Genomic DNA, 13,592 nt, shown 5'->3' on the forward strand with positions numbered 1-13,592 from the left:
CTATTAATTTAAATCAAGAAATTACCTAGGATAAGAAGAGTAAAGAGGCTCTTTCAATTCCAATAATTCTGGAAAAGGAATTTCTTAAAAGAAATATCAGAAGCTGGAGATGCCACCCATAGTGTTAGATAAGACAAACAAAGTGGATTAAAAATCCCCCTGGGAAAAGTTGTATTAGAGAAATTAATTCTTTTTTTACATCTTGATATCTTTTCTGAAAATTCACATATTAAAGGAGAATCAATTCCAGGAAATATGATACCGAAAAGTAGAAATTAGTTCTGGGATATGACAGTTACCTACCTAATATGTGTTGAAATGTTAGAATGTGAAAGTCCCTTCTGCGGGTATATGGGCATCATCTTCTCCCATTCTCATAGTCACTCCAGGAGGATGATTCTCTTATTAGCCCTATTGTTTTACAGATGAGGAAACTGAGGCACAGGGGGACTGAATAATTTGTTCTATGTGTGGTAAACAGTGGGGAGAGGGTTTGAGGTACAGAGCCCAGCTCCAGAACCCACACACTGAACCAGGCTGCCACATGCAGAGACTTGAGTTATGCCTGCAAACCCCACCCCCACCACTGTCCAGGGTGCCTATCCTTACACTGACCCATGCTGCCCCCCACAGACATGGTGAGCCTGGCCATTATTGCCATCATACTACTCTGAAGAAGCACAAGACCTGATGTCACTACAGGGAGGTGAATGTGACAAAGACATCATGTCTTCTGCTGGGACCCAGGTGTTTAGAGAAGGGAAGAAATGTGTCAGGATGTGGAGACAACTGAATTCTTATTCTTAAGGCCAAACGCTCATTTGGAAAGTATGATTTTATTGTGGAATGCCCTCTGTGGTCACAGGACTGAGATAACACTTGGAAAGAAAAACAGTAAAATCTCCTTATTGAGAAACATTTAGCTCTTCTCTTCATTCCCACTGAGCCCTACCAAGGAGAGTTGATGATAGTTGAAAACTAGCTGCAGAGAGATTGGTGGAGAGGGAGGGAGTTAAGAGCTACATCAAATAGATCACTGAACCCTAAGGTGCTGAAAGTCATCGAGAGTCTAAAACCAGAATCAAAACAGTCCCTGTACAATGCAGGATTTGACATATGTCCCAAAGCTGGCCGAGTAATTTTGAAAACATGAATTCAGCAGCATTTATTGATTGCTATGCATTGGACTGCCATGCTTGATGCTAGGGAGATAAAGACAAATAAGTTACACTTTCTTTCAAGCATAGTAGGGCAGAGAGATCAGTTAACAAGACAAATGTGCAAATAATGGGACATTTGGCTATGTGTATACAAACCAAAACCAAAATCAAAACAAAACCGAAGTGGTTCTGGTTCAAAAGTGGGAGTTACAAGAGTGAATTATTCTGTCTGGAGTCAAGAATAACTTCCCAGGACATTGGCCAGGTTCCAGAAGGTGAGTAGATGTCTTGTAGACAGGTAAATGGTAGACACTGGGTGGGAGAAGGGCATTATGGAGAAATATCTAGGGTGTACAAAGATACAAAATAGCATGACGCCAAGGGGGGAAAGCAGTGATGTGGGTGTGCTGGAAGGAAGAGGGGGAAAAGGAAGGGTGGTGGGAGAGACAGGACATGAGAATGGATTCGGGAGGTGAATTTGGAGGCAGAGAAGCTGAGGCAGGGCTACTGTGGTTGAAACAAAAGATGAGGAAAGCTTAGAGTAAGCTGAGGTCAGTGCTGATGAAGAGAAGAGAGGACAGATTTGAGAGACAATTAGTCCAAAACGGATATGACTTAGAAAATGTTTACATGTGACAGAGTGAAAGGGAGACTTGAAGGTGACGTCAGATAGAGGTCTTGGGAGTATGGTGACTATAGATAGTGCCATAGAGGTGGCCGAGAATGTCCCCAGAGGATGAGATACAAAAGGTGAGCCTGGGTCCAGGTACTGAAGAAGAGATACTGGGAATAAGTGAGGACTCCATCTGGAAGGGGCTGGGTTTGCAGCAGACACTCTGAGGTAGAACTGTTTTTTGCCAATAGAACACACATTGGAAAATCTAATATGGAGGTCAAAGTACTAGACAGTGTGTAAGGTGGCTGCCAGGCTCTTTGCCCCAGTGTTCACACCTGTGTAATCCTCTCCCCTAGACTAGGGTTGGTGGGTAGGGCCTGCCACTTGCTTCTAACCTGTGAAATAACAGCAAAATGATGGGATACCACTCCCATAACTATGTCAGATTGTAAAAGGCTCTGTCTTGCCTGTGGATCCCCATTAGAGACTCTCCTTGCTGGCTTGATGAGGTAAATGGCCATGCTGAGGAGGCCCTCATGACAGGGAATCACAGGCAGTCTCCAAAGCTGAGGGCAGCTCCAGCTGACAGCCAACAAGAAGCCTGGCCCCTCAGTTCTACAGCTGCAAGGAAATGTACTCCACCAGCAACTTGAATGAGCTTGGGGAATAGATTCTTCCCCAGCCAAGCCTCCAGATGAGAATGCAGCCTGGTGGCCTTCTTGACTATAGCCCTGTGAGACCCTGAGCTCTTGACCCATGGAGACTATGAATAATAAATGTGTGTTGGCTCTGCACCTGTAGCTCAGCAACTAGGGTGCCAGCCACATACACTGGAGCTGGCGGGTTCGAATCCAGGGCTGGCCAAACAACAATGACAACTACAACCAAAAACTAGCCAGGCATTGTGGCAGGTGCCTGTAGTCCCAGCTTCTTGGGAGGCTGAGGCAAGAGAATTGCTTAAGCCCAAGAGTTGAGGGTTGCTGTGAGCTATGACACCATGGCACTCTACCAAGGGTGACATACTGAGACTCTGCCTCAAAAATAAATAAATAAATTGTTTTAAGCCACGAAGTTTGTGGTGACCTGCTACAGCAACAATAGGAAACTAATAGTCACAGGGTGGGATGTACCCAAAGTGAAACTACAACTACCCTCAGGGGCTTTGAGGGCTAGGAAGAAATAAAGAAGAAAAGCAGAAGGGCAAGGTGGCTCCTGCTGCAGTGACAGGGGAAGGCTGGCTCTGAACTGCACAGCTCTGGGCTGACAGAAGCCACTTTCTTTCTGGGGTGCCTTGGGGCTTCTCACAATATGAAAGACTATCCCTAAAAATCATGCAGATGAGGAGATCACCTGTGCTGGCATGTGCCCTGGGAGAGGAGCATCCACCCCCCACGGGAGATGATACTCTATTGCCGAGGGGAAAACTAGAGCCCAGAGTCAGCCGAAGCGGCTCCACCCAGTACAGCCCACACTCACCTCTCTGCCTGATCCCCTCTCATCCCAGGGCCCCCTCCCAATCTCTTCCAAAGCTATGTACTTCACAAGTCTCCTGGGAAAGAAAATGTTTCTATTCTGTCTCTCTTCTTCCCTCCTTTGTATTCAGAAATGACCTATTTTCAACTATTCACAGAAAATTCAGTGCTATTTTAGGTAAAATTTTGAAGGTGACCTAGCCATATTTACGCCTCAGAAATACACATCCATTTACATGCACACAAACATGCAGAGACAAAGATGAAGATGGCTTATGTCCATTACAGAGTAATCGGGGTCCTATCTGTACGTTATCGTGTGAAAAATAATCATTACTTCACTTAAAACCCTGCCATGATTGCTTGTTACATGAAAGCATAATGAGGAACTCAATCTTTGCTAAGAAATGTATAATGTATAAAGCCCAAATCTTAGTTACTGACGCTAAGATCCCTTGTAAAGAGAGCTCTGTTCCAAATAACCTTGGGTTTAACAAGAACCAGCAGTCCCATTTGCTGAAGGGCTTATAATATAGCAGCCCCCGTGCTAAGCATGTGGTGCATTTTATCCCATGCACTCCTCACAGCAATGAAACAATCACACAGAAGAGTGATTATTATCATCTGAAATGTAGGAAAAGAGGAGCTAAGGCTTGGGAAGTCAGATTGAGCACTTAGTTGGTCAGTTCCAAGCTAACCAAGGCCTCTGTCCACCATAGTGGCAGAGAAAAGGGTCAGAAAGACTCAAAATTATGTTCTTTACTCTTTTATCCATTTTCCCAACTTATGTATAAAGATCCTGGAGGAGGTATCATCAAAAGCTCCATGACCACATGAAAAATTTTCTTATCATTTAAAAGATCAAAAGCTCTGAATAGCAAGTGGTGCATGGCAGAGTGTTTCTTGTCTGCAGAAAACCAGCTGTGCCTGCAACTTAACAACTCAAGAGAGGGTCCTCCAATAGTGCTCCCCCCAAACATCTGCCCCCTCCAGCTATGGGCTTGTGAAGGGGAGGTAGAATCTGCCCTGTTCATCATGGCAAACTCTCTGCTGGGCACATAGACTCTCAAGGAATATTTGTTGGACAGTTGAATAAGTAAGTGGATGATGGAGAAATGGATGGATGAACAGATAAATGGACAGAAGTATGAAGAATAGATTAATGCAGGGATAGACAAAATAGGCCAATTCAAAAGAGACAGGAATAAGTTCACCTCCTCATATCTGGCCATGAACTCCTTCCTGGGCATCCTAGAACCCAAGGTGCAAAAAGTCAGGAAAGAACACTTAGTTTTCCCCTTTATTGTCTCTAGGCACATGTTCCCAATATATATTTTAAAAGGGACAGAAGAGAAGGAATGTTTATTTTGTTTAGCATCCAGGCAAAGAATTTTCTAAAAAACAGCAAATTGAAAGATAGTCATCACTCCTACCATGTGAAATTCTTCATCTGGGGCCTTGCATACTCAGCTCATGAATAGACATGCAGACAGCTTGAGAAAAGGTACATTTCAAGAGTGAAGTACAGAGTCTTATCATGTCTCTGGGGTATACAAATAATTTAATAAATTAAGCCAAGCCAGACCTGCAAAATGCCTAGCTAGGCTCCAAGCTCCTCGGGCTTATCTGCATTCTTGAAGTTTCCCCAGAGCCTCTGGTAAGCTGGCTCCCCAGAGTTCATCTCTTGATACCAAAGTGGCAAATGGGGTAATGACTTCAGGTCTGTATCATGGATAGTGGGTGTGCAGTCCATGCATGAAGGAAGGCATGAGTTTCCTGTCCTCTTATGTGGAGCCATGACCTCATCCTGCCTTGTCTAATGTCTCCAAAATGCATCCATTTGAGGCCAAAGAAGCAGACAAACCAGGAGTCAGGAGCTGTCATCTGCAAGAAAGGTTTCTTTGTTGTGAAGAGACTTTGGGTGGGGACATCTGCCAAATTGGCCGCATGAAGCTGAGGAGAAGGCCAGGGTGATCCAGAGGGAGGAAAATCGTGATATACAAACTCTTCCTGCTAGCCTTGATCCTTAGGAAAAGCTGTTTCCAGATGAGACCTTTCATCAACTTCCTACCAAGAGACCTTGAGGCGCCTAAACCGCATGTTCAGTGCCATATGGCTCATCCAACACAAACAGTGTCCGATGCTGCCAACCCCCAGTTATCCAGGAGCTGTTTGAGAGGATGTGGGCGAGCCAGGGCCCTCTTTCCTCCTCCCCGACGCTCCTTCCAGAGGAGGCTGCGCAGGTTCAGCCTGGCTGCCTTTCTGTTGGCATTTGTAGGATTCTGAAAGGGCAATATCAGGACAGGCCTGATCCATCATCCATTTCAATCTTTTCATTTCACAGATTTGGAAAATGAGGCCCATAATGATGGGGAGGTGAGGGGCAGACTGGACCTCAAATGTGAGTCCTGGGATCTCCATCCAGTCCAGTGACCTTCCATGAACCAAACCTCCATCTAGCTTCTAACAGGTGGTATCCAGGAAGTTTGGGGATCATCCTCATCTTCATTCATCTGCTCTTCACTCAATGTCTCCTTATTTCTTATTTATAAAATCTAACCATAGTGGCCCTGGGATAGGACTAGAAACTAGATTTCATCCTGAAGGCCCAATCTGATCAACTGACAGTGACTGTTCAGAGAAGGACATAGAGTGTCATAGTCTATCCACGATTCTTCCTTGCACAAAAGAACAGAGAAGTGCAGTAGCCACCCCAAGTTTGGATGCACAGGCCCCCCACCACCTGGCCTCATCTTCCTCATCTAGCCCCATTTCCTATCTTCAAACAGGGATCCTGTGCTAAAGTCCAGATCTGGCTCCACCTTCTCTGGGAACCACAGCTGTGCCTTTCTCCTAATTCTGTATTTTCTTCTTGTGTGTGTCTTTCTGCCAGGGTAATGTCCACAATTCTCTCCATCCTTCAAATCAAGCCATAGGCTTGTGTCTGTACCAATCTTCCTGACTCTCACAACCCACACAGGTGTCATCTATGTCAAAACAGGACCACACAGCTTAGCATTGGATTCCATGGTCTTTCTCTGGGCCTGGGTGAGTTCCTTGGTGCTAGTCTTTCAAGGTGAACAGTGAATTTAATATTGTTATTATTTTTGAAATCTACTATGTATTTTATAAGTTAGAAGGGAAGGAGGACTTAAGAATTCCCTCCTGTTCACCTTCTCCTTTATTCATTCATCCAATACCTCCTTCAAAAACCAATCATAGTGAGCTTGAGATGGAAGCAGTGTTTTCTGAAAATCAAATCCAAGTGTATGTCTAAGCAAATTAATTTAATATAAATTCTTGGTACCTCAGTAAGTCAAAGAGAGAGATTGTTAAGTCTTCCAAGTACAGTCTTAAGCTAAGCAGATGTTAACTGTCATTTATTCTAGGATTTGGTCCTCAGAACTTAGGAAGGAAGTCAGATATAGATAAAACCCCTAAAGATTTCATTTAGCTCTTTAAATAGCAAAACAATCATGCAAAAAATGTTCACAGCTTCTTCCCCTCAGCAAAAATATGCAAGTGTTTTTTCTTTTAAAGAAAAAAATCTAATAATTATTATTACTGATATTATTACAAATAAAAATAATGCCAAAACAGTGTATTGTCTTAGCAGCTGTCTCTAAGACACTTAGGAATTTGTGATGGGGGTAAAGGAAAGAGGAATAAAAATTCAGGATCTTTTACCATTATTAAGGCCTCTTCACATATTTTTCCAATTTCTTTTTAGATATTATTATTAGTGTGCATTTGCCAACAGACTCAGCAGTTCTGAAGCCCTTTCCTCCCCTTCATCCATCCCTCCCTCACCAGCACTTCTTCATTTCCCATTTGGAGCACCAACATTGCCAGCACCTTGGAGCTTGTGTACAGAACAGACTTTTAATGAGAATTTCTCTTAGCTCACTCCTTTCCTCATTCTCTCTTGGTCAGCTAATCATTTTCAAGGACTTTTCTAAAACAAAACAGGCCCCTGTGGAATCTTTAAGAAAGCTCCCTTGTCAGTATTCCTGTTGCATTTTGCTCATCTCAGTTGATGAATATACTATTTATATATTTTTGCCTTTCTCCTTCTACCCCGTACTGTGCATTCTTTTTCATTCGTAGCACCTGGGGCACGAGTGAAAAGTCATGGAACCTATGAATAGACCCCAGTAGAAGAGTGAAGAACAGTTTGTTGTTGTTATTTTCAATGTAAGACTACAAGTTTGGGAGCTAGGCAGCACTGGGTTGGAACTTAGCTCTGCCACTTGTTAATTTGGAAAATATAGGCAAATCTCGCTGAACCTCAGTATTTTATCTGTAATATGAAAACAATTAATAGAACATGCCTCTTGGGCTTGCTTGTGAGGATGGGGTGAGATGGCGTGCATAACGTGTACAAAGCACACACTGTCCTGCACTGTGCCAGACAGACTTGCAGTTGAGAGTGGCAGTAGTTATTACGAATGTCAGTACGATGAGTGATGATGTACTTTATTATCCAGGCACTCTAGTGCATAGGGGTACTGAACTTCCTTGTAGAAAAATTGTACATTTGGCCCTTGGCTTCTGTTTGCCTTTGCCTCGTACCCATCAACAACATAGGATCAACCTGGCTGTAGGTTCCAAATCTCAGAGAATTTTCAACCTTTGGAGAAGGTACCATTTTTTCCCTTACTGTACTGCTACTAGCAGCTCAGATTTTTCTTTCTCTGCTTCCCACTGCCCTGGAAGGATATTTGATAATAAAATGCCCTTGGCCTAATTTGAAAGCCCAACCTACTAATTCATCACAAAACATAGAAACCATTCGTATGAATGTGTAGGTGATTATATATTGATTTCATAGTAGTATTGAGTACACTGGCTACTTTTTCCCCCATTCATGAGATATTTTACTAAGAAGAATCCAGAAAATAGGAGGGAAGAGGAGGGTAAGGGGAGAGGAGGGGGGAGGCCAGGAGGAGGGAGGGTATTTGGTGGGACCTCACCTAATGTGCATAACGCAATGGTACATTTCAAAAACTATTAAGAAAAGAGTATAATTGTCTTATCACAACAAATAAGCAAGGTGATGGATGTGTTAACCAGTTCAATACAAGCATTTCACACTGTATATCAAATCAGTACATTGTACCCCATAAATGCATCAATGTACACAGTTACGATTTAATAAAGAAAAAAACATACAAACTGAATAGGCTGGCTTTATTCAGTTAGGATCCCAGTGTCACTGTACCCCAAAGCTTGGTGACTGAAGACATAAGAGCAGGCCTGGCGGGTGGTGGGAAGGGCAAAATATTCCCCCCTCGCCACCCTAAATGCGAACACATGAGCTGTCTTAAAATAGCCAGACTTTTTTTTTTTTTCTGTTTTTCTTCAACTGGAGGCTCATTCTGAAATTGGACTGAGTGGAAAAACACAAAGCCCTTCAGATTTGTCCAGCTTTGTGGCATTAACTTGGGATGGAGCATGTAGTGGGGGTGGGGGTGGTTTCATAATATAGTAAGTGGAACCTTTTAGCTTCAGTAAGTGAGTCTGACTCAGGAATGTAGGCGATTGTATCTCCAAAGAAATCAATATTAAGATGCACAATTACTCCCCTGGTATCGAAAGAATTAGTTGATCTACATGCTAAATGACAAGCCTCTTGATAACAGGGATTATGTGACCTGCCTTTCCAGCCAGGGCTGCTAGGGACTGTCCTTTAGGTCCCTAAGGCAGAGATAATCTAATTAGAACAACAAAGACCAGGTCCATTTGAGGAGAAGGCAATCATGGGGGGAGCTGGGTGGTGACAGTAGATGTCGGGGGACCCTGTTGGCAGGGAGGGGCTCTTACAGAACAAAAGCATGTAAGTGGGGAGTTGCTGAGGAGTGAGGCCCGGAGGGGAGGGGATGCCTGCAGAAAGGGGTGGACAGAGGTCACCTCTAAAACATGACTTAATCTCTACTTTGGCTCCACAAACACTGCCCCGCTGGCTCCCAGACTGCGGCCAGACTTGACAGGACCAGCGAGCAGGCTCCAGACATTCAGACACACATGGTCCTCTAGCCCAAGAGCCTGGGAAATGCACGTGGGCAGCTCTGACCCTGATACTCTCCCCACTCTGAGAATTCCCTACCATGCAGCAACCAGACCCTGGTGGATTTTCCACCTGTCTGTTGAAAGAAAAAAACAACAAAAAAAACGAGAAAAAAAAGGCCCTGGGCTACGTTTTCCACAAGGCTAAACTTCTTTCATTTAAAGAACTTTTCTTTCTTCTGTTATCATGTCCTCCTGTTTTGGGTGGTAAATATTCCTTTTAAAAAGATAGGATAATAGTGATAGCATCCAGGAGGGTTTTTTTTTCCTGGTTGTTTTGCTTTGAGTATTTTGTATGATAATGCTCTTAACTTATAATAAAGAGCTTCATTATTTCCAAAATAATTTGTTTTTGTAATTTTGTGGAACTTAAAAGCATAAAAATCTATGAAAACTGTGTTGTTAGACAGACTTCTCAGCTAATGTTTTTAAATTCAATCCTCACACCTTCTGTTCCTTTTTCCTAGAGAAAAGAATGAGCTTTGCTGTTAGTCCCCATACCCTCACATCTTTTCACTCCTAAGGTATTTCAAGCAAGTGTTTTTTCAAAAGGTTATATGCAGTACTGTGGAATTCCAAGGCATGAAGCATTCATTAGATCTGTAGTCTTTCCATTTTGAAGAGTGACAAGGCTTTGCTATTATAATCATGTCACTTAGAGCCTCAGTGTGGACTAAAGCAGAGAGGCTCTTGGGGGGAGGTGTTACTGGGAGCTCTGAACCCTGCCCTACGATCTGAGGGGAGCCTGGACTCTGGGAACACAAAGTCCGAAAACAATTGCCTGGAGATGGTCCTGTGTGCGACCCTAGGCTGTGAGTGGTGGGTTTGCTGGACACAAGTTCCCCATCAGCTTGCCCGGTTCTGGCCTGGTGGAAGAATGCCCCCTTTCCTCTTTCTGGCTCTTCTTGGTGGTGAGAAACTGAACTGGCCCACAAATTAAAACTAAGGTCTCAAACTCTGAGAAGCTGAGAGTAAGAGAGGTAAACCTTCCTGAGCCCAGGGCCATGAACATGACATTTGAGGGGCCTCCTTACTCATCAATGGCAGTGCTACTCTCGACTGCAAATCTGTTTGGCACAGTGCAGGACAGTGTGTGCTTTGTACACGTTACACACGCCATCCCATCCCATCCTCACAAGCAAGCCCAAGAGGCATGTTCTATTAATTGTTTTCATATTACAGATAAAGTGCTGAGGTCCAGAGAGATTTGCCTATATTTTCCAAATTAACAAGTGGCAGAGCTAAGTTCCAACCCAGTGCTGCCTAGCTCCCAAACTTGTAGTCTTACATTGAAAACAACAACAGCAAACTGTTCTTCACTCTTCTACTGGGGTCTATTCATATATTTCATGACTTTTCACTCGTGCCCCAGGTGCTACGAATGAAAAAGAATGCACAGTACGGGGTAGAAGGAGAAAGGCAAAAATATATAAATAGTATATTCATCAACTGAGATGAGCAAAATGCAACAGGAATACTGACAAGGGAGCTTTCTTAAAGATTCCACAGGGGCCTGTTTTGTTTTAGAAAAGTCCTTGAAAATGATTAGCTGACCAAGAGAGAATGAGGAAAGGAGTGAGCTAAGAGAAATTCTCATTAAAAGTCTGTTCTGTACACAAGCTAATGAAATCATGCTACTTCCCTTCATACTTACCTGAAATCTTCTATCCAGGGCTCTAGATTGATGTCTCACTGCTTGCAAAGTGAAAATGGCAAAGTTTTCACACAGATGAGCAGATGTAGCCGACTTCCAAACACTGCAAGTGGAGATGTAGAACGAGTTGAGAACAAGATACGAATATATTCCTTTTTGAGTTACATTTTGTATTCAATTCAGGAAAAATTATATTCACTATTTTTGTAACATGGTAATGTGATGTGTGAAGTAGATTTGTAGATTTCTGTCCTACAACTTCTAACTTCTGTTGTGTTTGCTAAGTTATCTTTCTTATGCTACTAGGCTGCCAAATCTTTGTATATCTTATCAATTGTCTTCAATTACACTGGAAAGGCTTGGTCAGTGTCTGGCACATAATAGGTGCTTATAAATGTTAAAATAAAAAATGACCACGTGAATGAATGAACGAACACCTGTAAAACTTTGTATAGCAAATGTTATACCCCTTGTAACACAAATATATACCATGACCATTTCATTCTTTTCTGGAATAGTCCTGACTTTATTCTGTTCTCTTGTTCCCATCAACCATGGAGATGGCTTTTTTAATATTTGAGCTTCCAGATAGCAGCTTCTTGTGCTCAAAAGCAATTACCAGGATTCTTTATAAGATCTTGTGTCCCAACTTCCCTATAGCAACAAACAAGCTTTCTTTTGGGATGAGAAGGTAGATCCCATCAGAGAGGCATAAAAAGTATGACCCAACAATTTGCACTCTGATAGCTCTTTGTGTTCTGAATAAGGAAAAGAACATTTTATTCAACATTTATTCACTCATCAACAGACACTGAATTTTCAGAGAATACTAAACATATTTCAACTGTAGAAATTTTTATATAAACCTTTGTGAGAATTTGATTGGTAATACTTAACCTGTCAGACTTGATCATCATCTAATTTGTATTTGTCCAACATGAATTTTGTCATTTTAAAGATTTAAACATCAAAGAGAACACAGCATAGTTGCAGCAATGGAAAACTCCAAACCTGTAGTGGACAGTTGCCATATTCTTGCCCACCCATCAACTGTTAAATAGCTTTCTTTTATTAGCTAAACTATCCATGTCTCCAAATATAGAAGTTAGAGCTGAAGTTACCTGCCTCTTTTGCACCTGGCACACAGCATGTGACTTGAGTTCATCAGCCCTTGTACCTGGGCAAGATTCCATATGGATGAGTCTGTGGCAGAAATGGCCTCAAAACAGAAAGAGAAAGATTGTGCAGTGACATTGAATATACAGCCCTTAGTGTCTGGCAGCAGCAGAGACAATGATTTCCTGTCAGACTGTTCATCTGCAGGGTTTGGGCACCCCAGCCCTTTCCCCAATTTTGTAAGTTCCTTCATATCCATTAATAAATTATTTTCCTGCTTAAACTAGTCAGAGTGGATTCTGGTTGCTTTACAACTAGAAACATAGACTGCTATAAAAGGTGACATTCGATAGTAAAAATAAGCCAGGCTCAGAGACTGGCCGAGGAAGGAAGAGTTACTTGAGCTTAGGAGTTGAAGAAAAGCCTAACCAAGAGTGAAACCCCTCTGTACGATGAATAGAAAAATGAGCTGGGCACAGTGTGCATGCCTATAGCTGAGGCAGGAAGATCATTTGAGTCCAGAAGTGAGGTTTCAATGAGCTATGGATGCCACTGCACTCTAGCCTGGGTGGACTGGGCTTTTGACTCTTTCTCAATAAATAAATAAATAAAAGTGCTCTTGACACAGAGAGTACATATCTTGTAGTCTAAGGTGACCTCTGAATACGTCTGCATATACAGGAATAATGGGTTGAAAAGTCAAGCAGTTTCAATCATGAAGAAATCCAAGCAATTGTAATAGTTAGGGAGTTTCTGGTTGGACATGTTACTATATTTAATCAAACAGCTTGGAAGACATTCTTGAGCTTCCTGTTATTCAAAAACATACTGATTTAACATAAGCAAATGATTCTTCCTAGGACTGAACCTACTGTTTTCCAACTTTAATTCAGGGTTAAGTTCTAGAGTTTGATAAATTTATAATACCTGTTGCATTATTTTCCTAGGGCTGCCATAACCAATTACCACAGATGGAGTGGCTTAAACAACAGAAGTGTATTGCCATCCAGTTCTGGAGGCTGGAGGTCCAAAATCAAGGTGTCCCTGGGGCTGATTACTTCTGAAGCCTTGCTTCTTGGCTTACTTTCTTACTGAGTCCTCACACCATCACCCCTGTCTGTGCATGGATTAGAGCCCACCCACAAGACCTCATTCTACCTGAATCACCTCTCTAAAGGTCCTATCTTCAAATACAGTCACATTCAGAGGTCCTGGGACCTAGTACTACAACATATGAATTTTGTGGGGACACAATTCAGCCCAAAAACACTTATGTTCATCTAAATTGTTTAAATCTAAGACTGATTTGGAGAAGGTAATTTCAAAAGTTACCACTACTTCTGTTTAGTTTGATATAAACCTTATAATGGAAGAATCTAGTGGTTATTATCTGAAAACTCAACTTCAGAAAGCGAGGTTAGACTCTAACCTCCCCACACCCTCCATCCTGTACAGTTCCAAGTTAACCTTATAGAGAATTAAAAAAAGAAACTCCAAACAGGTTTCAG

This window comes from Otolemur garnettii, unplaced genomic scaffold, assembly GCF_000181295.1.
Source record: "Otolemur garnettii isolate 467f Iridium unplaced genomic scaffold, OtoGar3 scaffold00028, whole genome shotgun sequence".
In the NCBI taxonomy this organism is placed as follows: Eukaryota; Metazoa; Chordata; class Mammalia; order Primates; family Galagidae; genus Otolemur; species Otolemur garnettii.